Raw genomic sequence first — 19,106 nt, 5'->3', positions numbered from 1 at the left:
AAGAGTGAAGGACGAGGTGGAGACGATTGGAGGGATTCAGAACTTGTTTAGGGGTGCATGGACTTGCTGGCAGACTTTGGGGGAAAGATGAGCACTGCTGTGAAAATACTGAGATAAAAAAGTCCAAGCACCAAGGTGGAACCCGCGGAGCCCCTCCACCTCAGTCCTGGACCAAAACTACACCTCCACCCACTCAGTTACAGAGGGCCTGACATTTCTTAACCAGATTTCCATAACCAGATTCCTCAGACCCTACCATCTGTTCTTTTATACAAGTGGACTTCTGTCATTACCATTCCAGTAAGAGGTTTCTTTCTGAAGTTACTGATGATCTGGACAAATCTAATGATCATTTTTTGTGTTCTCGATGCTTAATGGAGAACTACTGCAGCAGCCAGCCTAAGCACCAGCAATGGAGGCATTTTTTACCTCACTACCAAGAATATATAAAATTTGATAAATTGCAAATAAAACAGAAGCCCCATTTTTTCAGAGTTTAATTTAAGAGAGATTTTATTGTGCGTTTCAGACCTGCTGTAGCCTAACTGATGAAAACATAAGCAAAACAATGGAATAATTCTTAGATGTCTTTGATGACTAGGGACCGTCTTTCCAGCCTATTTAAGATCTTCACTTTCTTCAAGTTTTAGCTGAACTTTCGTCTCTACCTCTTTTTCTTTCTCTATCTCTTAAGGCTGCAGTCCATGCTGGCCTCTCCCTTTTCTGAACCATTACGACACAGAGAGCTCAGCCTTGTACACTTTCAGCTCTTTCTTGTGTTTGACCATCATAATTGGACTATAGGTCCCTGGAGGACAGGAATTTTATCTGTGTGTGTGTGTGTGTGTGTGTGTGTGTGTGTGTGTGTGAAATCTTACTCAAGCATAGCCTTGTACATGTAATTATAAATTCTTGTTAAATGTTCTAACACATTAAGTACCTACTTATTGTATTACATTACTGAGACTCGTAAAGTCTCAATTAGTGACACTGGTAAAAGGAAACAAGTTAAAGATGTTTCTCCATAGGTGGCATCTGCAGTATCAGTTGTATTCCAATTTGGAACATGCTTTTATATTCACTTTGAAAATGAATGTGACTGACTGCTTTGGGAATTTGAACAAAAGAAAGTTACTCAGTGGAGACTTAATCGAGGCAAATAGGATGACAGCATGGTATAATAATAAATGTTTAGACAATGAAATGTGACTAATAATAGCAGCAACTACTATTATCACCACTGCCACCAGTAGCTAACATTTACTGAATACTATTTGCCAGTCACTGTTCTGAGAACTTTATATTAGTGAAGTAGGTACTATATCGTGCTCGTATTACAGATGGGGTGTGGTAGAAAAACTACTGGATTGGGTATCAGGTCTGGGCCCTACTGTTAGTTCTGTTAACTCTTGTGGGAATTTGGGTAAGTCTTTAACTTCAGTAGACCTTAGTTTTTCATCTTTAGATTGAAGGCATTGGTCAGTCTCTAATCTTAGGGTACTTTACTCACTCTCTTGACATTCTGTGATCTCTGAATTATTTTGTCTCCTTGTCCCATAAGTTCTTTTAACTTATTTCATGCTGAGAGCAAGCATTTCTGGCTGAGATAGAGCAGGCTGGTGATATTTTGTTTTTGATTTTTTCCCCCCAAGATCTCTGAAGGCTCTGTATAGATGAATTTAAAGTTCAGGTTGCAGAGAAATTCATGTAGTAGAGATGGAGGTAATTTGAGAAAATGAGAAAGGTAAAACTGGATCAAAATATCTGGGAAACAAGACACAATAGGACTCTACTCGCAGCACAGAATCCTCATGGTTGTCTCTTGATTTATAATTGCTAGTGCTTAATCTGGTTTACTTTATAGTGCATTAGTACCCTCCCAAGATACTCGTAGAGTAATATTATTAACTACCACTTATTGAATATTTCTTTGTGCATGTTATCACATTTAATTCTCAAAGTAATGTTTTAACTGTAGGTACTATTTTTGTTTCATTTTATAGATGAGAAAGCTGGGGTTTAGAGACATTAATTAACATTTTCATGTTCCCACAGCTGGTAGCTGGTAGAATCAGTGTTTGAATTCTGGTCTGCCTGAATCAAGAGCCTGTGTTCTTTATTAATTCTATATTGCCTGCCAGACACATGGACATATATGGGATTTTCTTAGCCACAAATTCTTTTCTTTTGACTTAGGTACTTGAAATTTCTTACTTTGTTTTCTCTTTTTCCTTTATTTTGACATCACTTAGAAGTCTTCATTCATTCTTTTCTATAGTCAGGATCACTATTCCTACTTCTTTGATCCCAGGATAGAAAGGTTTGTACCTTCTATTGAAAGTCAGTGATTCCAGTGTGAAGTGTCAGGCTTTGTTTCTGTATTTTTTCTTTAATTCTTAGAGCAGCTTCTCCCTTCTCCAGAATGTGTGTTAAGCTGGCAGATTTTTCCTTTTTTCTTTCTTTGGGTGGTATCATCAGAATTTCCTTGAAGTGAAATTTATTACACAGAACCCAGATCACTGATGTTTGTTTAAAGCGTTAAGCCTGTCCACAAGCTTTTAATGCTTCTTTTCTTGCTGTCAATTTTCTTGCTGATAAATTATGTGATTTAATCTCTCATATCCAATGCTTCCAGATCTTTAGTTTTCTTTTTCCCCTCTTCCACCCCCCCGCCCCCCACTCCGGTTCAAGCTGTTGTTTCTCAGTCTAGTTGTGTAGGACACAGCTCCCTGGCCCATGCTGGTGTTAAGAGCCTTGCGCTCCCCCCGGCTATGGCAGTCGGTCGCTGGTTGGCCACTTATGGCAGCTCTCGCCAGCTGCTGGCCACTCAACGCTGGCCACCAGCCGCTCATGGCAGCCCACAGCAGTCCACGGCAGCTCACGGCAGCCCAGCTCCAGGGAGAGCCGTTGTTCACAATCTTAGCTGTAGAGGGCGCAGCTCACTGGCTCATGTGGGAATCGAACTGGCAACCTCGGCGTTAGGAGCACGACCCTCCAACCACCTGAGCCACCGGGTTGGCCCTAGTTAGTTTCCTTAAGCGTGTGCCTTGGCTTTTTTTTTTTTTTTTTTTTTTTAAAGGAACTGTCTGGTTCTGCCTGTCCTCCTTTTCTCTCCATTAGTGTTCTTGAGTTTGTGTTCCTTTTTTCGGTCAACTCCCCAGCTAGTTTGTTTCCTTGACATTGTCTACCTTGCTTTGCTCTTCCTACCTCCCACCTGCTCAACTCTACCTTCTTCCCTCCGTGCAATTCCTGTGCCTATTTCTCAGTTACTTCTCTGATCTCTTGCCTTCACTTTACTTTTGGTGTTTTTTTGTTTGTATGACTCCCCTAAAATTGTGTGAAAGAAATGCCAGGTGTACAGCCTGAAGTTTCTAACGGCCCTGAGGAGTTAGTGAGTAGATTGACATCAGAACCACTTTGTGTGTATGTGTCATTCTGTATCTTAAACATTTTAAAACCAAATTTGTTGTTTTGGAGAGGAAAAAAATTAAGAAAAAAGATTGGAAATGTTGATTTCTTAAATGTTTGGTTTGGTCATTAACATACTCAATCTTTTTCCTCCAGATTTAACTCAGGCTTTCCCTCACTTTGGAACTCCTAGATTTGTGAATATTGGATGTTTTGAGAAGCAGGGGTTCTTTCCTTGATACTGACTAAGGAGTCTATTTACCTTCAGGATGACATCTGAACTGGAGAGCAGCCTAACATCTATGGACTGGTTACCACAGCTCACCATGCGAGCAGCCATCCAGAAATCTGATGCTACACAAAATGCACACGGAACAGGAATTTCCAAGAAGAATGCACTCCTTGACCCAAATACAACCCTGGACCAGGAAGAAGTCCAACAGCACAAAGATGGGAAACCTCCATACAGTTACGCCAGCCTCATTACATTTGCAATTAATAGCTCACCCAAAAAGAAAATGACGCTAAGTGAGATTTACCAGTGGATTTGTGATAACTTCCCATATTATAGAGAGGCTGGCAGTGGTTGGAAGGTAAGGATTTTATTTAAATTATTTTTATGCTGTAAGCAATAACTATTGGCTTTTATTGAAGATAAAACTCTGTGGAGGCTTATATGATTAAAAGATGAAATTCTGATTGCTAGTCATTTGCAGGGTGTCAAAGGAAAGTGTTTTTAATTAGGTGAATAACATTATTTTTGGTAGAATATTAGCTTATTAGAGCTTTATATGTTATAGGACTGACATAGTATAAAGTACAAGCAGAGATAATATAGCATTCACTGGAAAACAGGTAAGTTGACAATGAAGTCTAAGATAAAAAAACAATGTAGTATTGCATCTGGTACTGTTTTCATCATCCAAGATTTTTAAAGTTTTTATGTTGAAAGAATTTTAGGTTTATAGAAGAGTTACATCAATATTACAGAGGGTTTCCATATGTCCTTCATCTACTTCCTGTGTGTTTATAATTATCAAAACCAAGAAACTAATGTTGATACAATACTTTTGACTAAACAGTACAGTTAACTACTAAGTAAATTACAGACTTGGTTCTGATTTTGTTCAGTTTTTCTACTAATGTGCTTTTATGTTCGGGGATCCAATCCTTAGTTATGTCTCCTTAGTCACCTTCAGTTTATAACAGTTCCTCAGACGTTTCTTTTATGGCCTTGGCACTTTTGAAGAGTTCTTGTCAGGTATTTTGTAGAATGATCCTCAGTTTGGAAATGTCTCATGTTTTCTCATGGTTAGAGTGAGGTAATGCATTTTTGGGAAGGGTAATGCAGAGGTGATGTGCCATTGTCTGTTTGGTGTACTTGATGTCAATATGTCTTATTACTAGTCATGTTAACCTTGGTTCTTTGGCTAAGGTAATATGTGCCAGGTTTCTCCACTATAAAATTAGCTTCTCACTTTGTAAATTATAAAATATTTTGGGGAGATACTTTGAGGGCATTCAGGTATCCTGTTTCTTCTTGAACTTTTGCTCGTTGATTTTAACATTCATTGATGGATCATAACTACAGCAATTTTTGTTTTCCAGTGGTGAGATTTTCTCTTTTTCTTCGTTTCTTATATATTTATCAACTGGGATTCTTCTGTAAAGAAGACTTACCCCTTGCCCTTTTATTTATGTGTTCATTTAGTTGTAATAGTATGCACTCATGGATATTTACTTTATTCTTTGTGCTGTTATTGTCACTCAAATTATTACAGCCTTGGCCATTGAGAGCTAGGTTGGTTCCTGTGCCCTTTTGACATGACCCCATTCTTTTTGTTGGTATAGCACTTTTTAACTTTCTGACATCACAAAATGTTCCAGGCTCATCTTGTACCTTCCCTGCTGCAGCCCTAGAATGAACTAGTTCCTTAAGAATCCCTAGTTCCTTATCTAGGCTTATTAATATACCATCAAATTAGTTACCTACCTAATTTATGTTATTCAACAGACAATTCAACAACTTTTCTTTTATATCTGCACATTTTATGTTCACATTCTTACATAGGAATTAGCCAGTTGTGTGCTATGTGGGGTGTATGTGCATGCACGTGGGAGAAGGGGTTTATAGAGCTGTAGGTCTGCCATCACGTGGTAGTCTTGTTTGTCTTAAGCCTTCCTGTTTCAGCACCTTTATCTTTTTTGACTAGATTTATTAAAGACATTTACTGATTTATTGTGCACCAATGATGTAGTGTACTATGCCAGAAAATAAACTGTCTTAGGGAAGGGGTTTTTATATCTCTTTCTCTGTTCCATGCCCTAGCGTAGTGCCTCAATTTGTAAGCCTCAGTAAATGTGGTTGGTGTAAATGAAAGCCTGAATCCTGGCTGCAGACTTCTTTCCTAGCTTTAGTTTTTGCTAGTTCCCTCTTGATGTATTTCTTCTGCCTATTTCACCCTAGTAGCTGTCTCTGGAAATAAACACTTCGATTTCTTTCTTGCTTTTGTTTTTCTCTTGATTGTCCTTGGACTTTCTCTCTTCTGTCCTTTTTCCAGTTGGCATTATCCTGTTTATTCTTTCAGCTCATATGTTACCTATCTTTTCCCTATTTTGTATTTCCATATGCTTTATTAATAACACTATTATAGAACTTAAAGATTTTGTTCAGAGATCTTGTTTCATTAGTTTTTCTTTCTGTATTCATACTCAGGTGATAGCTGCTTTTATTATTTTCTATGTGCCAGGCACTATATACTAAAGTGCCTTGTATCATTGTTTGCTTAAGCCACACAACAGCCTTATGAAGCAAGTACTGTTATTTTGCAAATTTTAAAGATTAGAGAAGTAGCTTTCCAGAGTTTCTCAGCTGGAGAATGGAAGAGCCAAGATTTGCTATGAGATTTGGTAGATTTGGAGATTTTAAATCTCATTGTCTATTGGTTGGTTTGCTTATTTTTCAGTTACAGTTGACATACAATATTATATTAGTTTCAGGTGTACAACATAGTGATTAGACATTTATAATTTATACATAGACATTTATATATAACTGATCACCCCAATAAGTCTAATTACCCATCTGACACCATATATGCATGTAGTTATTATGGTATTACGGACTATATTCCTTATATCAAAGCTCACATCTTAACCATTACAGAGGGCCTGTAAGTTTTAAAACACTGCATAAATATTTATTGAATTTAATTTGCCAAGATAAACTCTCTCAACTGGCTGGCTCAGTGTGAGAAGTGATTATTAACAGTGTACTCTGAATAAGAGTCCACTCTAACAGAATGTTTCAGTGGCGGAAATATGCAATAAAATTTGACCCATGAATCAAGAAACATCATTTTAAGCAGGTAGTAGTGATCCACCTAAGCTGTGTTTTCTGGCTTTACAACTGGGCACTAATGTTAGGTAGACTCCTTTTGTCAAAGATTTGGGATGAGGGAAGTCTAGGAGATTTTGATAAACCTGTTTAGCACTGGAAAAACATGGTGGTTAGGGAGTAGAAATGCTCAAAATTTGAATAAATGGCTTAGAAAGCCCAACAGGGATTCCTGGGTGTATATCATTGTAGGGGCAGACGGGCCAGACAGGTGACATAAGTGAGTAAAGCAAAAAGGGTACAACTAAAGAGTGCATGTCTAATGTAAAGAGTGTGGGCCTAATGTCTGTAGGGCAGCTGTGCTCTAGTCACCTGTTGCCTTTTAGGGCATATGGCAGATCTTCCTTTTCCTCCCTTTCCCCCCGACCTCAGGAAATTCAGAAATCTGGATTTTTTGCTCAATTTTCCAATTTTTAAATGTCATTAACTAATTCCAGTTTTCTTAAATGCTGTGCAGGCATAAGCCTGTTTGTTGGGTTCAGCCTGTGGACTACTAATTTGCAATCTCTGGTCTAGATTATATCTTCTTTTCAGCTTATTTAGTTTTCCATTCATTAATGAAAATTTGAAAAGGATTTATTTACTGTATACGCTTGTGAGCAGTATGTTAGGCTTTGGCAGTACCAGCAAACCTAGCACAGAGCCCCTAAGGAAGCTCATAATCTTTATTGGATGAGGGGGATATGTACAAAAAAATAATTATGATGCTGTGTAAAAAGCTCTGTAATAGCGAAATATAGAATGCTGTGCTATGAAGAGTTGATTAGTTGGGGACACCTACTGTGTGTAAGCCATAAAAATAGCCAGTATATATATGACCTAATAAAAAGTATTAAATGAAAGGTATAGTTAATAATTGCTGTGAGAGTTTAGAAGAATTTATGGGCAGTGTGATGAGGTTTTAAAATGAGTGGCACAAAGACTAAGTGCTATGAGAGTACAAGGAAGGGAGGAGCATTAGAAAACTATTGAAGTGGAATTTAGCTGTATTTGGAAGAAGAGTAAGATTTGGGCAGGTCATTTGAATAGCTCCTAGGAAACAGTTGGCTGTAGGGGTTCTTAGTAGAGAACCTCTTAGTAGTATAGGGGCTCTCTTAGTAGAGAGCAGAAGAGTTGGGATAGAGCCAGAACATAGAGATCCCTTGAATATACTCGTATGGATGCCAAGCTGAGTAGCTCGGTCCAAGTTTGGTAGGAAATAGTACGTAAAGTTCAATTAAGTCTCTCATTTATCTGTCTGATCTCAGCTTCTGCTGAAGTGTAAGCCCTCCTGAGAGTGCCAAATCCAATCTGCTGAATTTTTTGCTGTGCTGGCCAGCCCAAGACATGTCTGAAACTGGATTAGAAGCATTTATACAGTTTCAACTGGAAGATGTACGGTTTAGATATAATAAAGAAAGAGTGGTGAAAGGGGAGAAATGGGAATAGGTGGAGAAGGGTGATGTTGCTTTTAGGACTAAAGATACACCAGACATTATCTGGTCCATTCTATTGCTTTAGGCAAACCATAATATTTCCAGGGATTGCTGCTTCATAATTATTGTTTTTAAAAAGTTTCTTCCATTCAATTTTAGGTGCCTAGAACTTGCCATGATCAAGTTCTATTTTCGTTTTATTTTTGTAAACATAGAAATATTTTGAGCATCTCAAATGGAGACAAATAGAAACTGATTTTTCTCCTCCTTTGTTCAGGTCCTCTCTTCTCAGGTTTTACTTCCCATTCACTGTTCTTAGATTTATTTAGCACACTCAGACAATCTGCTGCTCACTATATCTTCTTTAGGTATGGAGGGAGATGGGTTAGGGGAAAATGGGAGGTCATCTAGAAGTTACGAAGTTCCTTTGTATTGGTTGAAGGAGGGTGGAAGAAAGATCCTAAAGCCGTTGTCAACCACCTTTCCAGAAATACAGAGCCAACTAAAGTCACCCAGAGGAGAAAATGTTGCCATGGTCACTCAAAAGGATTCAAACAGAATTTTAATATTTAGGTAAAACTGTTTCATGCCAGGGCATGGAAGGGAGATTACATATTAAAAATAACTTTTTGAATATTCCATAAGAGTTTAAAAAACACTTTTTGAATTTTCCATAATTGAATGATTTTGTAATCTGAACTATAAGAAAAGGAATTAAAATTTTTGCACTATTCACCTTACTAAAGAAGATTAACCTATTATGTTACTGGAGTATAGTAATAAAAAGTACAAAAGAGTGGTATGTGTACATTGGGGTGTATTATGCTACTTTTTATGTGGGGAAAAAATAAAAATGTATTATGTATTCACTTGCTGTTGTAAAAAGAAACCTATGAATAATAAACTTAGAAATGTAATACACATGGTTATCTATAGGGGATGGGTGGAACCGAGATAGAAGGGACATAGAAGGGTATAAGATTTTGAGTATATCTACTTGTATAGTTTTGAACCATATAAGCGTTTTACACATTAAAAAAACACACACCCAGAATAAATAAATATGTGTGTGTGTGTGTGTGTGTGTGGTTGGTTGGTTTGGATGATTTCTGTTGATCTGTCCTCAAGATACTGGAGCCTTTCCCTAGCTGTGTCTAGTCTACTGATGAGCCCATCTGGGGAATTCTTTATCTTTGATCATGTTTTCTGTTTCTATCATTTATAGTTTGCTCTTCTTTCTTACAGTTTCCACATCTCTGTTGAAATTCCCCATCTATGCAAGTCACTTTTTTCTACTTGGTATTTGAACATGTTAGTTATTTTAAAGTTCTTGTGTGGTAGTTCTAACACCTGAGTCATCTCTCAGTTGGGTTTTATTGGTTATATCTTGACAATGGGGTTTTTTTCTCTTGCTTTTCTATGTATCTTACAATTTTGACTGAGTACCAGATATATGTGTAGAAGAATGGTAGAGATTGAGGTAAATAGTGTTTATACTTGTAAATGGACAAGCACCTTTCGTCCCAGGTCCTGTGTGTGGGGATTGGAATCAGTCGATCAGTACTTGAACTGGATTTGGGTTTTGTTACTGGTATCTTCACCTTCAGTATACTACAGACTTCGCGATCCTCCAGCAGTAGGCTCCTGTTACCTCGTGCTTGGAGTACAGAGTTCAGCTGCTGTAGGGTTTTCTTAGTTTTCCTGCTTTCTCCTTAGATTTTAGTTGTCTCTGTCTACCTTGCTAAAGATAGGGTCTCTCTCCATGCTCCTGCCCTTTCTCTATCCGTAGACTTGTTATTGCTTGTTATTCATTGCTGGACTTGTGGTAGGGGCTGGAGATTTTCTCTGTTGTCTTGATCCAGCCTCAGTCTTGCTCAGGCCCTTGGCTGGGGGTAGGGCTTTTCCAGTGTTTCTTTTCTTCAGCCAGTCTAGTCTTGTATCTGTAGTTGCTTTTGGGTGAGTTTCTTGTCCTTCCCCCAGCTCTAGCTGACTTTGGCCTTGAATGGTGTATTGGTGTAGGGTCTGGGGCCCAAGGTAGTTTCTGACACTTGTCCCAGAGTAAAAAGATTTTGCTTCTACCATTACTCCATCAGCAGTAGATCTTTGCCTGTGTCCTGGGAAAGGGTTTCCTTTCCCTCCCTAGAGGCAGAAGGGTTTTGTTTCCGTTCTTCCCTCAGAAGCAATCTTTGCCAGAGTCTTATGAGTGAGAGGTTTTGCTGCTTCTACCTCAAACTTAAGTTTTTTTGTTTTGTAAGATCTGTAAAAGGTACATGGGCTTTTTCTCCCCTTTGATCGTCATTTACCTCTTTCCTGCCTGTGCCACAAAGGAGACTTTCTTTGGTCTCCTTTCCTACTCCCCAGTCTTTCTTGTGAGCATATGGTGGAGGCCGTGGAGAAGAGCTTGAGAGTGAGTGGGAACTTCCCTTGTGTGTGGGGCCGTTGTTACTCTAAACTGACATACTAGTCCATGGTTGGCCTTTCAAATTTTAGCTGATTTCTTGAATGGTGGCCTCTTCTTTCTTCCATGATCTGCCAAAGGGTGAGATAGTTTGTCCTCTTTCTCACAGAATGGGCTTGCCCTTCTTAGGAATTTCATTTGGAGGGGCTGCTGTGCAACCTCAGCTCTCTGATGTGGCTCAGACATAGGTACATTGCTGCTGTTGTTTGGGCTAACCTATTGTTTTCTCGTTGTTTGGGAGGGGTCATCGTTCTTTTTCTCCCCTAACAACAGAAATTTATTTCTCAAAGTTCTGGAGACTAGAAGTCTGAAATCAAGGTGTTCAGGGCCTCGCTGTCTCTGAAGGGTCTAGGGGAGAAGGTTCTCTTATCTTCTGCTGTTGCTGACAGTCCTTGGTGTTTCTAGGCCTATTGTTTTTAGTCCAGTCCCTGCCTAGGTAATCACATGGTGTTCACCTTTGGGATCTTCATTCTTTGTAGCTGTTTACATCTCAAGCAGAAGTGGAACTTACATAAGTTTTAAATTGATGTTTTGGTAATAAGATAGGATTGAATTTATATTCATCTTTTGAAAACTTCCTTAACCCCAGTTTTGCCCCACGAGAGGGAAGTTTTAATATAGGCATTGTTATTAGAGTTTTGAATTTTATATTAAAAAATAAAATAGACATTATGCCAAAAAACCTCCCAAAATTCTAAGTAGTGGCTAACTGCAGTTTATAATACCTGGCCATTTTAGAGTATACAAAATTGTGAAATGGATCCATAATCCACCAAATACCTGGCCGATTTAGAGTATACAAAATTATGGAATGGGTCTTGGAGCATTTCATTAAGAAGAAATGGCCTTTGGGTGTTTTCTGTAAAAATTGTGGCACAGTCCTACTTATTCATGAAAGATATTCTGTTTCAAAGATTCTCCAGGTCTCCAAGTGCATTTTCCTGACGTCTAAGTTGGTTATTCTTTCTTGCTAAATCGGGGAACCTTGATGTTCTCGCTAGCCCTCTGTAGCCAGTGTCTTTCCATGTGATTTCTTTCTCACAGATTGCAACAAGACCCTAATTGGTGTTTATATGCTCTTGTAATGGAACAGTGGAATTTTTTTGTTTTAATTTTTTACTCATTAAAAAGATTTAATACATGTGTATTCTAGATCATTTGAACATTGCAGAAAAGTAAACAGAGGAAAATAATCATCACCTATAATTCCATTAATAGCTCTTAGCATTTTGCATTCTGGCTTGTTTCCAAAAATGAATGAATGAATGAATCACAGTTAAAGTCATAATATGTATATAATTTTATATTTGGCATTTAATATTTAACATTAATCATAGACATCTTCCTGCATCATTAAAAGATCTTAATAAACTTTTAAAATGGGACATATATTCCATGATTTGGAGTTTGGTAATATCCACTAGAAACTCTTTTCCAATAACTGCTTCCCTTTGTGGCATTCATAATTTGAAAATCAGAAAGGTTTAAATTTGAAGCTCATTCCATTTGTAGTTGTATTCCAGTGCATAGAGAAACTTAGATTTCTGATTCTGTTTTTAAAGGTGGGTTTTATTTTTGGATTCCATTGACTGTATGGCTTTTCTTCTTTAATTTCAGAATTCCATACGACATAATTTGTCACTGAACAAGTGTTTCCTTAAAGTGCCTCGATCCAAGGATGACCCTGGAAAGGTAGGATTTATTTTCTTAAAATAATTGGGTTCCTCATTATATCTGTTGTCATATTTGTATCTAAGCCACATCTGTTATATAAAGCAAAAGAATTGGAATGAGAGCATTCAAGTTCATTGATCAGAAACATTTGTGAAATAACAAGTCCTCCTTCACCCCACCCCACCCCACCTATCCCCATCCCACCCCCATTTTAATTCATATGCTTAAAGGACCAGCTAGGCTGGGAGAGCTTTCCTTTTAAGCCCAGGGATGCTAGCTAATATGAGCTAATCCTCTGTTATAGTTGGCTATTTCTAACCCAGTTTTTATTTGGTTATTAAGTGTGTGTATTAAATTTGTATTTTGAACTGTTTGTCAGGGACCACAGTTTATTAATTAATACACATAAGAGGTGGCTTTGTATGTAATTGACAAGTGGAAGGAAGTCTTACCCTGAAATAAAATTATTTTTCTGTTATTTTCCTGTTTTCTAGTTGCTGTTTTTCCTCTCCATTCTTTTTATCTCCTGGCCACCATTACATTTTTAGTATTTTATCTATAGAGACTTTCCTTTTTTTTTTTTTTTTGTTTCAATAGCCATGTCAACTGTAGTGCATCTTGAACTTGGTACTGGTTGCTTGTTTTCTAAGCTCAGAGTACTTGTTTGGACCATATTTGATTGTCACGATAAATTATTAGGATTTTGCGTCAGTGTATCTGTTGGCAAGCATACATTCTTGTTTGGATGGTTAGACTTCTTGTTGTCTTCTTTAAGCTGTCTCTGGAAAAAATTCTTCTAAAATGTAAGCCTGGTCATGTTACCACCCTGCTTAAAATTATTCCCCAGTGTTCTGGAGATGTTTTTTTAATAAAATATCCTTTATTATATTTTTCTTGATCTGCCTTTCTAGCTGTGCTTCACCTCATTCATCACACACTGTGAAGAACTACATGCCTTTCGTATATGGTCTTCTCTTAATGTACCAAGTCCCTTCCTCTGCGCGTCTGGCCTTCTCCTTGTCTTTTAAGGTTGAGCTGCAACATCATCCCCCCACCCCCCTTCCTTCGAATGAGTTTGTTGTTCCCTCTTTCGAGTTCCTGTTACTTTGTCATCATTGTGGTACCTCCTAACTGGTCCCTCTATCTTTGGACTTACTACCTCGAATTTATAGTATCTTTTACATAGTAGCCAGTGACCTTTCAAAAATGTTAACGTAATCATATGGACTCTTTGTTTAAAATCTTCATTGGCTATCTCCTGTTCTTAGGTTAAAGTCTAAATTCTGAGGGTAGGGCTCATGTGTATATTGTTCACTTTTCAGCCCCAGTTGCTTGCACAGTGGCTGGTGGCACTGAGGAGACACTTTGTTGAATGAATGAATATATTGTGTCCTCTGCTAGATGGTAAACTTCTTGAGGTTAGAGATAGTTATTCATTTCTATTGTAAAACCGGCACTGTTAAGTAATGTTTTTTGTAGTACCTTCTCCGATCTGCCCCATCAAGTTGGTTCTTAATAAGACTGAATAAATTATTATAATAGTCTTCTCATTTGATCCAATTTATTATTTGCTTATGTTCATAACTCTCCAAGGTTGTGACTAAGAATTGGTGAAATTTTTCTTCCCTTTAAAAAAGGAATTGTAGCTGTTCATGTTTGCTTCATTACAGTTTCCTGTGGGCAGTGAGTATAAATGAATCTGACTGAAAATGTTCTTCAGAGTTTAAGTGATTATCTATTTTATTAGAGTTCTATGAAGGCACTGATTGGATCTTGTAAACATTTGGTTCAGATTTAATGTTTAATGCGGTTTAAATCATTAAAAAAACACCCTCGCCCCCATGAATGCTTAACTCTATTATGTATTAAATTTTAACTTATTGGAGATCTGTTTTAAAAAATCTTGTGTTGTCAGCTTTTCTTTTGTACAGAACTTAAAGCTTTACTCCACCTTTAATTAAATAGTATCATGCGATAAGGCATATATGGAAAACATATGTTACTCTTTGCAATTATTCTTTTTGGATCAGGATTCTCTTACTAATGTACAACTAAAACAAAAATACAGAAATAAATTGAATCCCGAGAAGTTAATAAAAACTTTCAATTTTTACCCTTAGTCTCCAATTTTTAACTTTTGTTCTTATCAAAACATATTATTGTTCTTATTAATTTTGGCCATAATAGTAAATATCATACATTTGATTTTATAAAGTATGTTTATACTAATAGAGACATTTTTATTTTCAGCCTCAGGGTGAGATTTAATACCCATTATCCCTACTGATTTTGGTCAGAAGTACATATTGTAAATATGATCTTGTAAAATACATTTATATGAATAAAGTAATAATTTTTGGTATCAAAATAAGATTTTGTTTTTTAAAAAGTTTTGAAAAGCTCAGATCTAGCCCTTTTTATAGAAGAGGAAACTAAAGCCAATCAACGACGAATGATTGCCCAGGTTCAATGTGGAATTAGAACCCAAATGTATTGGCCAGACTTAAACTTGCAAGTCACAGAAACCCATTACAGACCAACTTAAGGGAAAAGATATTTGTAGTAAGATCTGGAGCCTGGTTCTTAAATTTTGTCACCAGAAATGTCTCTCTACATCCCTTAGCTTCTCTGATGGTGCATTTTCAGCCTAATTCGTGGCAGAGATAGCCATCAGCAGCTTCTGGCTTATATTCTGCTAGTTTAGTAGCCCTTAGCAGAAAGACTGTTTGGTGTCCTCCTCCCAGCTCACCTGGAGTACAGCTAATGTCTAAGAATGAATGCTGAGCAAGCAGAATACAAGTACACTTGGTTTCTTGGTTCCTAGACTGGTGCTTTTTCCACTATAGCAATCTTCCTTGGGAGGGAGGCCAAAATGTTAGTTAAATTTTGGGACTTATGAATTGTTTTTTCTTTTTGTATTACAGTGTTTCCTGGCATTTGAGGAGCTTTTCCAAAACCACCCTCACCACAGTGGGAGAAAACCATTGAGCCAAGGTGGGGTGGGAGTAGATTTTGGTCTTTGGGTATGGGTGGATTTTTAACCCCTTAGGATTTTGCTAGCTGCCGCCATGACACAGATGGGTCCAAGAGGGAGAAGTAGAAGTAGCTCATATAGCATCTTCTTTCCTATATTTTATGGTATAGCTTCCTGTTAGGATATTACCAGAGAGGTATGAGGGCCAGCCTAAGCTTGAAGAGTATTGTTGAATTACAGATGTTTTTATATGGTTGTTCATTCCTGACTCAAATCTTCATTTTCCAGAAGCTGTTGTCATAAAAGCCCTTAATATTTGATACCCTCCCATGTGCACTGATGGTGTGCAATCGATTTTCTTCTGTTCCCTGAAACTAATTTCAAACAGCCACATTATTGTTTTCTTTAAAAAGGAACACAAACAAAATTATATTTTGCATCCATAACTCTGCTGCTTTTTTTGGGACAGATTTGTATTTTCTTTTTCCTTGATTACAACCCTGTTTCTGCATCCTGCAGCCTTACCTCCATTTTTTTATTCTTGCCTTTTTTCGCCTGTTTTCTCATTAGTTTTATTTTCTGTATTTTGGTCTGTGGTATTTTTTGTTTTTTGTTTTGTTTTTGTTTTTTGGGTTTTTTTTGTAAAAGTCTTATTCTTCAGTTCACATATGCCTTTTAATTGTCTCGAAGGTAAACACTTCTGCTTCACTATGGAAAAACAAATCCTATCAGTTAGATTTAGTTTAAAAATATAGAGTTCTCTTTCTTTGCTTTCCACTTAATCTTTTCTCAACCAATATATTCCTTCTTCTCCAGTTCAGAAAAATGATGCTTTGACTTTAAAAGAAATAAAAGATTATAGGAAATAGTTTCAACAATAGCATAATTAATTAGTAGCAATGTACTCTAACAGAACTGAGATGATAGCTAAGAAGCCTAAGACCCCATGAAATCCACTTACCTGTTTTGGGAGAGGTAACTACAGTGAATTCACCGTGGGTGTGTTGGGGGGGTAGCTTCTTCTTGGCTGGGGATGCAAAGCTTGTAAAGTCTCAGTGGATGTGAAGATTAGGGTCTCCTGGATTGTGAGGAAACGTCAAAGTCACTGCTAGAGAATTAACTTTTGGAAGTTCTGAGATGGTGAATTTTGTTTTTTCCCCTGTCCTCTCTCATAGTATAAGGGACCGTAACAGTTGACTGACCTCTTTTTTTCAAAGGGTATTTTTTGACCATGTTAGTATCGTGTTGTATTTATTTGTAAATTGTCTATTACTTGTTGGTATCCGGTTTTGGTCTGTATTTGTAAAAAGATGTAGAGAAACTAGACAAGTTTGAGAGAACATAAGATACAATATTAAGTGATAAAGTGTTACAGGAATCATAGGTGTGTACCCTGAAGAAGGAAAATAAGAGTGTAATTTTAATACTAGTCTTAAATGCATGATTTTTGTGAGGAAGAAGTTCATCCGTTATCTATGGTTTTTTTATAGATCCAAACAGGAAGTAGAATTTAAAGATAAGCAAGAGTTTGGTGGGACAGAAATAAGGACATCATGTTTATTGGGGTGAAAAAACACTGGTAGGGTTCCCAAGGGAGGATTTAAAGTTTGCTACTTCTGAAGCACTTCAAGGGTAGTTGAAATTACTAACCTTTGTGGTTTTCAACTCATGGTGGGTAAGAATCTCAGTTGAAGACTGAGAAGAGGACATGATCAAGTTTAACTGAGGGACGATCAGAACAAAGTAGGGAAAGAATAGGGAACTAAGGGAATTAATATAAGTTAATAGTTAATTAATAATTAATAACATGAGGTCCAAGAGTGAAGAAATACGAGTACATGCTAATGAGTGCATGCTAAGGCAAAGATGTATTATGAATGGGGAACGTTCCGTTAGACAAACCAAGTTAGAAAGCCCAGAGTAAGTACAGGTATTCAGGTATTCAGAGAGGGTGTGAAAAATTGAGTTAGATAAGAGATGAGGGTGTGATTCAGAGAGAACACTGCAGAAACAGAAAGAAGTGCTGGCCTTGAGCCCTGGCAGCATACACTATAGTAGTTGAGGCAGTTTAGTTTGAGCTGCCTTTTATTTGGACATGTAGTTTTCTCTGTTCTTTTCCTAAGGGTGGGAGATAACATTTTGTTACGGTGGTTAGCCTCTTTTTTTCTTTTCTACATCTTAACTACTTTTAAAAAATAATATTGTCCACAAATTAATTTTTTTTCAAGTATGTATGGTAAAATTCACAGTTTGGTGTATAACGCTAGTGGTTTTGACAAATGCACACAGTGTAACCATCACCGTGATCAAGATACAGAACAGTATGGCTCCTTGGTAGTCAGCCCCTTTCCCTACCTCCAGCCCTGGCAACTAGTACTGATCTGTTTTCTGTCCCTATAATTTTGCCTTTTCTATAATTTCATCTAAATGGGATTCATACGGTAGGTGGCCTTTTGAGTCAGCTTCTTTCGCTTAGCATAATGCATTTGAATTCTAGCCATGTTGTTATATCAGCAGTTTTTCCCATTTTATTTCATAGATTCCATTATATGAATTTACCACAGTTTAATCACCGTTTGAAGACTGTGGGTTGTTGCCAGTCATAAGTTCATTTGACCATCAAGTTCTTTTCTTTTAAACTTAGACTCAATAATTAGTTTGACATATAGTGCCACAGTGTTGTATTAGCACTGTTGACTTAACCTAAACTAATACTAGTCATACTTAACTGCTTTGTGAGTTATTAAATGTAGGTGAGCTCTCTGTCTCCTGGAAATCAGTTGTGATCTAGTCAAACCTTATCTCCAACTTAAAAAAATAATTTCTGAAAGGATTCAGTGAAGGCACTGACACTGATGATTTAAAAACAAGATATGGTCAACTATTAATCACTTATTAGAACATACTATTTTCAACATTTAGAGGAACCTTTAGTATACAATTGATACACTGATTACATATTTTTAATCCATTGATTAAGAATACGTTTTTTAACAGTCTTTCCGGGGCAAAGTAACAAAAACCTGCATTTGTTCAACAAGAATGTTTCAGGGACCTGAGCTGGCATTGGAATGGTTTTTGTTCGTACATCCAACCAGGCCATGTATTTGTTCATAGCCTATTTTTGTGGTCTGAGTAGAGTAACTATTTAACTTTTTGTCCCAACTAGAAACTTCTGAGAATGAAAGATGGTATTATTCTTACTTATGCTTAGGCAACAGGTATAAACCAAGACTGAAACTGGGAAGTGTGTTTGTTCACTGTGTCTATGGTGCACGCAAATGCTGTGTCTTGGAGCCATGGGCAAATAACCAGGAGCAGCATCCTAAGATGTTGGAGGGTAAAACAGTCCTTTTAAACTGGATTGCCAAATTTAAACTGAAGAGTAAAAAATAGCAGGATGTGGTATGAAACCAAAGAAGTCAGGGACAAAGGGATCCAGTACTATATCTGAAAATTCTGAAATAGTGTGCCTGGAGAGCTAAGAAAGATCAGAGAGTAGTCTGTGGTTCACTTTACCAGTGAGCACATATACGTGGCAATAGGGTTAGTTAAGACATAAAACATAAAATTTACAGATGTAGCCATTTGGAATGGTAGGCTGTTTATAACTGGGACTGCTTCCCCCAGGAGTGTGACGATAATATTAGCTTCTTGGGTTTATTTATATTTAATCAGATAATGGTATTTTTCTAGGCTATTTTTAATTTGAGGGCTGTTAAAAGACACATTAGTGTGTGCTAAAGCAGGGTATTTTGTGTTGACGTAAAATTTCTATCA

The sequence above is a fragment of the Rhinolophus ferrumequinum genome, chromosome 9 (assembly GCF_004115265.2).
Source record: "Rhinolophus ferrumequinum isolate MPI-CBG mRhiFer1 chromosome 9, mRhiFer1_v1.p, whole genome shotgun sequence".
In the NCBI taxonomy this organism is placed as follows: domain Eukaryota; kingdom Metazoa; phylum Chordata; class Mammalia; order Chiroptera; family Rhinolophidae; genus Rhinolophus; species Rhinolophus ferrumequinum.
Note: the sequence above shows the minus strand (reverse complement) of the source record.